General features: G+C 46.3%; 1 long non-coding RNA gene across 2 annotated transcripts in view; it reads right to left on the bottom strand.

The window, feature by feature from the left end:
• Positions 1 to 827: 827 nt before the first annotated feature.
• The window catches only part of LOC140594786 (uncharacterized), a 47,925-nt gene continuing 41,140 nt past the window's right edge, over positions 828 to 7,612 (bottom strand). For both annotated transcript variants that reach the window (XR_011996098.1, XR_011996097.1), the window contains exons 2-3: positions 6,587 to 6,723; positions 828 to 5,587 (exon numbers count right to left, since the gene is read on the bottom strand). This is a non-coding gene — a long non-coding RNA (uncharacterized lncRNA). The remainder of the gene's footprint in view (positions 5,588 to 6,586; positions 6,724 to 7,612) is intronic.

The following is a 7,612-nucleotide window of genomic DNA, read 5'->3' as shown; positions in this document are numbered from 1 at the left end:
AAAGAATAAAACATTTTTTAAAAGTACCTAAAAAGTAAAAAATAAAAACAATACTAGCCCAGAAAAGAAGAAGCAATAATCTTTGTATCAACTGAAGTCCCATCAGTCTGGTTGGCAAATTGAAACATAAAAAAATTTTAGGCTGAAAAATTGGACAAATAGTCTGGTTGAATTCATTTTCTAAAAAAAAAAATAAAAATAAAAATAAATCTTGCCCCAAAGAAGTTTATTCATATACACAAAGTCTGAAAGTGCTTTTCCTTGCTGGGTTTTTGAAACCTAAAATATTTTCAACTAAATGAGAAAATGTTTGCTGTTGAACAGCCCAGTAGAGCTGTCACAAACGTGATTTCTGAAAATAAACAAGATGGTAAGAAGGTTGGCTGGAGCAGAAATGTAAGTCAACATTAGTAGTTGGTGTCATTAAATTATCCTTAAGGGATAAGGTGCCAAGTGACACAACATTTTTCATGTTAATTCTAATCTGATCACCTCTCTGGGTCTGCACAAATCTGAACAGATCTCTCTCCAGAATCACTAACTGTATTTTCTTCAGTGTCCACATATCAAATAGCTCTCTCTGTTCTGCTAGCAGACCAAAGTATTTGGGATACACGAGTTCATATGTTCATATTTTCTCCGTATCGACTTACAAAGGTTCACTGGATACAAATGTGGCTCGATAAACAGAGTTTATTTTTTATGGTTGGTATTTTGCTCAAGAAAATTAGAACTAAGTTTCAGGAAGATTTATTTTCATTTTAACTATTGTTAGCTGGCCACTGTCACTTAATACTTAAATGACTTTCTTCCCAAAGGGCAAAATCTTTAAAGCAGAACAGAATTTATTTAAACAGCTGGATTTCTTGCACGATCATCGTATTAATACATAGACTTACAAGCAGTGGGTAACTTGCACAGTTTGTAAATATATACAGGTTAAAAAAAAAAAACCCCGGCATGTCATTCGATTAAATTTTTAAAGAATAATACACGATTAACCACCACTAACACAATGAAGGTGTCATACTACCCTAAATGAACATACTTCTATGTCTTAAACAGCGTTTCACACTAGGAGTCCACTGAATTCCCTTACCATCTTTTTATTTTTCAAACACAAATGATAACATCACTTTTAGGAAAAGAAATAAGCTCTCCTGTTGATGCTGTTAAGTTACAATTTGTTTCAAGTAGGTGTCAATGTGCCCGCTATTTCTTTTCAAATTAAACAATGTGCAAATTATTACCTAAAACAAACTAAGGAATCAGGCTATCCCGTGAAGAACCAAAACACTGAAACCATCCAAAATTGTCTTCATTTTAATTTTCACATTACATATGTTGGAAAATGTGCTTGTCGGGTTTAGGGATTCTCTCTCGCAGGAGATGGTGACAGAAAAATGTTTGCTTGTTCTTGAACCAAAGTGGAAACTTTTCTCTGTGGAAGGAGAGTAGCCGGCCAGCCTGAGATGGAAGAGGAGGTTGAGAAGCTCTAAGAATCCGGTAGCACCATTTCAGCAGGTGCTGATAGAGGAAAACCCACAGTCCAGGGTGGATATTCCCGCACGTATTCCTCACATCGAATGGAAAGCCCTTTTTGGGAAGGTGAGACTCTGACCGTATCACTAACGGTACATGCCTGATTTTACTTGTCCATTTGCACGCATATAAAATTCCTCACGACGTTATGGCATGTACACTTCTTGTGAATATTATAGGAGTATCGTTAAGGGTATCATTTTTTCCCCTAAAACATAAACAGGCGATAGATCTGATTTTGAGATAGCTGCTAAGCTTCTTCCATTTTTATCTTGAACGTTTCCAGGAAATAGTTCTCTGAACGCAAGCTGAGCACGGTCTTAGACCATTTCAGGAGGCCGATGCTTTTGCTAATTAACATGTGGCTTAAACACCTCAAATACTCTTTGACTGCTTGGCACGTTTCAAGTGAGGCCTCAGACACTTTTTATTTCTTACGTTCATCACTGGCTGGACGCGCTCCGGGAGAAGGGAAGGGGGACCTGACCAGGGACCTGCCCTGATTTCGGGCTGAACCTCAGCTTTTTCCCCACCCCCACCCCTGCGAGCGACTCCAGAAGTAACATCGCCATCTGCTGGGCAGCAAGGGGACCTGTGTAAGGCCGCCAGGCTTTCTGCTCCAGCAATCCCAACTAGAAAGCTTGCAAAATATGTCGAAGTCGCGCAGCGCCATAGCCCCACGGCCAGGAGGATGAGGACAGGATACTCTAGGCAGACGCACAGGACAGTGCCGCAGCCTTTCGGCACACCTCTGGTCTGCAGCAATTTCAAAAATTCTCTAGCCCATCGCCCTACGCTGCAACCCCCAAATTGAGGAGGTGAAGGAAAATGAGAGCATTGCTATGTTTAATCTGAGAGTTTTAGATTAATTATGAATTTCTGGGGTGAAGGTTTACTTTTCCAGTGGTCAGCACCCACCTTTCCCTCCCCACACCTCCCCGAGTTGGGGACATAGGGGAGACATACATATGCACTTAATACAGTGCCCCCCCCTTGGGGTTCTTTAACCTGACAAGGCTCCATGAACACAAGAGCACAAAACTGGGATAATCCAAATATTACTCTGAATCCTCTTTTCAGGCACTTAAGCAAAACAACGACCATTTTTGAAGCTTATATAACTTTTCCTTTAAATATAATCACGTTCCGATTGTACATCTGTACGATGTTGATTTCTGGACTTTCTTATGGAAATAGCAGGCTTGCTTTTCTCCTTCTCCATGCTCCTAACTGATCAGTGGATTTGCCTTGAAATTTGAGCATTAATTGCTTTTAATTAAAGGCAGGGTATTCTTTTCACAAGAGAACTGCATTGCTTTACAATTGTCCACACGCATTAGAATAGTTTCATGGAAAGAAGTCAATTGTGGACTAGAATATTAACTTTTTTTTTTACAGTCCTCCCAACATTTGACAAAGATGTTCAGAAGATTTTAAAAAATAAACAATTTATGTTAAATGAAAAATACAATTGAATTTATTATTGCACCCATTTTTAAAAAGAAACATTTTTACCAAACCTAATTTTTCTTTATTACACGTCATAAAATTTTTTTAAGTGTCCTAGGAGCCTAAAATCAGGCTTGCTATTGCATTACAGTCAGGAATTACTTCATTTCATATATATATTCATTTCATATATATATATGGGGGTATAACCAAGGTATTTACATTTTGTAACTTAATTTCTCACTCCATAGAGTTCGAAAGATCTGGACATTATAAAGGCAAACTCATTTTCTGCTGGAATGAAATGAGAAAATGAAAATTTAAAAATTCATTTTATGAGGTAAATTCAGTAGGGACTCACTGTTCGCCCTGAAATAAACCAGCCTGCTTCTGTTGGCTTTCACCATCTTTCGGAGCCTTAAAATGAGAACTGAAGTCCCTCCGTTGGTAAGCACACTCCCCTCCCCTTCCCATCCGAGGTTCCTACAGACGTGGTAGGGGCTCCCTTCCTGAAAGTCAGAGTGCTGCTATGGGCTGACGGAGGGGATCGCAGGGAGCCACACAGAAAGTTAACTGGTTAGAGAAAGATTCGGGAGGCAGGCCAGACGGACAGACAGGGTCAGAGCGAAGCTGGAAGAAAGTTGGGGAGTACTCACAATTTCCAGTGCCTGCTGCTCTGTCTCCTGGTCCCAGTTCCAAAAGGAAATGTGGCTCTTTTGTGCAGGACCAGAAATGAACATCCAGGAAGTTGGCAAAATCACTAGCTAAACAATCAATAGAGGAAACACAACAAAATAAATTGCCAAATTTGGGGGGGTTTTTTTCTCTCCAATAGAGGAAAAGAAAATGAATAACCGGGAGGATGGCGGGAAAGGGCCTATTTTATTTTTCCCCGTGAGACCGGAGAGGGGCCCCGGGCGGCCCTAAGTGTAAACCTGGGTACCCGCTCTCCTGTACCCACATAACGTGGAGGACCATCGGCTGACTCTGTGTTCGGGCTCCCCGCAGACCCTGAGACTCTGTGCGAGTTGTCCGAGTCCCTGCTGCAGATCTGAAATGAGTTTTCCTATGAAAATACACTTAAAACTCAGCGACCCCCACCCCTCACGAATGCCTTCAGTGACAGGAAATGTTAACCATTTTAAGCACTTTTTATTTGCATTTGCTGGGAGGCTGAAGGAGCCAGGGAGAAATGTACTCTTAATGGTTGGTGGCGACAGAGCTGGAGGGGTGAGCCAAGACGTGTGTTTCTGGGTGCAGGGCAAGCATCCTGGGTCCTGAGGTGGCCCCAGACAGCAGGGATGTCGCCTTGAATTCCCACAGAAGGAGAGGGCTTGCATGTTGCAGTGAGTCGTATTCCAAATTCTCCTGTGTTGTTGATAAATGAGAAGGCCGTACCCTTCCACCCTCCCGCCGTCTTGCAATGTTTGTGGGGCCGAGATGTGTTTGTGAGAGTGTTTTCTCCATGGGATCAAAAGGCGGGGGGGGAGGGATTTTTTTCCCCCAAATCAACTAAACACCGCAGCTCAGAAACACAAGGAATGTGTACCACATTGTCCTTCAGAAATCCATCTTGAATTTTTTTAAAAGTCCTCGCTTTGATCAAAAGCCGACAGAGAATTACATTTTTCTCCATTCTGTTGCATTTAACATGGCCTCGCATGGGGTGAGTTTAAACAAACAGATGGCCCAAGCATGAATGCTCCTTTCAATGTGAGCAGCTTGGGGTGGGCTGGTCCAAGGGGGTGGGGAATGCAGTGGGGGATTAGTTACTGAGAAGGGGCAAAAGCTGCAGCATTTTGGGGGCAGTTGAGACAAGAAGGAACGCGTGATGAGAACCCCGTATGCTACCTCTGCTTGCTGGGCCAGGGTCCTCTTGCAAGTGCACAGGATAATGGGAAATCCTTCTGTGGGAAGGCCAACAGCCTACTTCATTCAAGGGTGTCGAGTGGGGAAAACAAAACAAGACAAAACCCTTCAAAGTGTATTTCAGGAGACCCTCGAGTGCCCAGCGACAGCAGCGGCCCCTTTCCAGGAGAAATCCTGCACCAGAGCCATGCTCTGAGTGCCTGGAAAAGCAACGGGAAACTGAGAAAGCCCGGTCCTGGGTTGAGGGGCTTCAAGGGGTGGGCGTGAGCGGGGCCCACTCCCTCCAAGCCCCATCAGAACAGCTGCGGTGGTTGCTGTGGTCGTCTGTACGTGGACTCTGAGCCCCCAACACATGCCTGACAGGAACCAGGAGGATGCATACAGCTGGGGCACACGTCCGGGGGCACGTGGACACTCTGATGTCACTGCTGAGAGCCACGCAATCACGTCTTCCCTCTGTCGAAGAACGGAGGTGCTGGCTGATGCTGGTGCTCCCCCTGGCCTCAGAGACCCTCCACACTGCTCCTCCACGAGTGCACAGAGACTGCAGAAGAGGGACCTGGTGTTACAAGGGAGAGTCCCAGCCAATTGTGTGGATGAGGTCTGTTAGCTGCCATCGGGGCCGGGTGGGTGATAAAGAGCAGCTTTCCACTTTGTCTCGTCCTGCAGGCACCGTGAGCATAACCGCCCCTCTGCGCTCCTGCTCTTCTGGGCTCAAGGTGGGCAGCTGGAAAGACGGGAAGAAAGTTACAGGTCGTAGGGAGTAATTTATTAGCGATCATGCACGCCCTCCAGAGTGTTGTTAATTAAGGGCCATGAGTTTCCTGGAAGCTTGAACCAGAGGAGAGAAGCTGGAACTCCCACTGCAGACACTGACGAGGTCGGCTTCCATGAGCACGTTCGGGGGCCTGTGGCCCAAGGACCCCCCAGCCCAGGGGCCACCCCACCACCACCACCAGCGCCTCTCACGGCTGTGTCTCCATTCCCCAGGCTGCCGAGCTGACCTGTGTCCCCGAGCTCGTGGGCTCAGATCCCAGCTCTCCCACCATGTTGGGGCTGACGGGGCGCCACGCCCAAAGCTGGCAGCGTCCTGACAAGCTGGCGAAGGCAAGAGAGCCTGCCGGGGGGTGGGGCGGGGGGAACAAAAATTGTTCCAGAAGAGGACAGAATCCAGATCCTGGGCCAGAACACTAGCAGCACCCACTTCCCCATGTACTGGTCCTTCTCTGAAACACAGACAATAAATCAGGGGCGGGAGGCATGTGTGTGTAAAAACAGCACGAAGACTGCACACACACACACACACACACACACACGCGCACGCACACATACACACGCACACATGCACACCTTCCGCTTGTCACTCATATACTTGAATCCCCGACCATTTCTTCTTACTAAAAGCCTTTTTTTCACATGATTTTATCCCCTACTCACAGAGCTTCCCTGCTTAATGCAAACGAAGGTATTTCCCACAACCCTGGTGCTGGAATGTTCTAAAATGCTAACATCGACACATTTCTACTTCGTTTTATTACAGAAACATTATTTTATGGCACGGAGTGCATTGCGTGTATGAAGAGTAGGCAAAGGAGAGGTTCCCCCACTGAGGGAAGCTGCCCGCCATGCCGCTGCCTCATATAAATCCCGAAAAGTGACAGTCAAGCTGGCAGGAGAATTTGGGAAACTAACAGACAAAATATACAGTGCAGCCCGTGGGCCTCACCTTTACAAGGCAGAGAGAGCTTCTGGAATGGACGGGCCGGGACCTCCGGGGCCGCTCATTAGGCAGTTGATGAATTGGACAGGGGGCCCACTGCCCTCCTGGGGCAGCAAAATGCTGGAAAACCAAGTTTTATTAACCTAATAAAATGAAAAGGAAAAAAAAAGTCAGGGAAATTTCAGCTGAAAGAATAAATGCAGGAAGCATAGTAAGTTAACCTACTTTTAATATATTTAGAATGATTCTGGCGGACAACAGCAGTTCCCATAAAGACCCTGCGTTCCTGATGCTGGGTTTCAGCTGACTGGCCGGCAGTGAGCCGCGGCAGTCCAGAGACACCCAGCGATGCCCGGTCTTCACATTCTTAGGAATGAATTATAAATCGGCACTTTTTCATCTTCTTTGACACCAAAGCCAGGGAAAACAAGAAGGAAAAATGGCAAAGGGACATCTTTGGGGGCAAATACAGGGATTCTGGAGAATAAAGCAGACGTTGCCGGACCCTAGATGGGACAGGAATGTATCAGCATCCAGGAATCTGAGAATGCCCTGCACGCAGAGGAGAAATATAAGAATTAGAGCAAATAAGTCAAGTTCACATGGACGTGACAAGGTGTCCATTACCCCCAAACACCGTCAAGGACCCTCTACTCTGGAACTGGGGACTGGGAGGGTCTAGTTTAGGAAGAGGCCAGCACCAGGCGGGGCCTCCTACCTTCCCAGAAGATGTGCTCGCGGTGGCGAGTGGCCAGGTCAGTTGGACCTGAGAACACGCTCTGTCCGGGCACTTGGCCTGGCCCCCTCACTCACTTCACTTGAAACTCCAGAAGGCAAGAGAGCTTTATTATCTCTGGAGCTCAGAGGCTCCTCTGTGCTCACACAGGGTCGGCGCACGGGAAGGAGGACACGTGTCAGCAAGAACATGCCAAGGAGAGAAAGCTGCCTCCTGCTGGATCCCCGACTAGGTGCACATCGACTCAGGGCTGGTCTCGCGGCACTGTCCCCTGTGGGGCAACATGTGGACAGCAA

Source organism: Vulpes vulpes, chromosome 12, assembly GCF_048418805.1.
Source record: "Vulpes vulpes isolate BD-2025 chromosome 12, VulVul3, whole genome shotgun sequence".
Taxonomy (NCBI): Eukaryota; Metazoa; Chordata; class Mammalia; order Carnivora; family Canidae; genus Vulpes; species Vulpes vulpes.
Note: the sequence above shows the minus strand (reverse complement) of the source record. Positions and strands in the feature narration are given on the sequence as shown.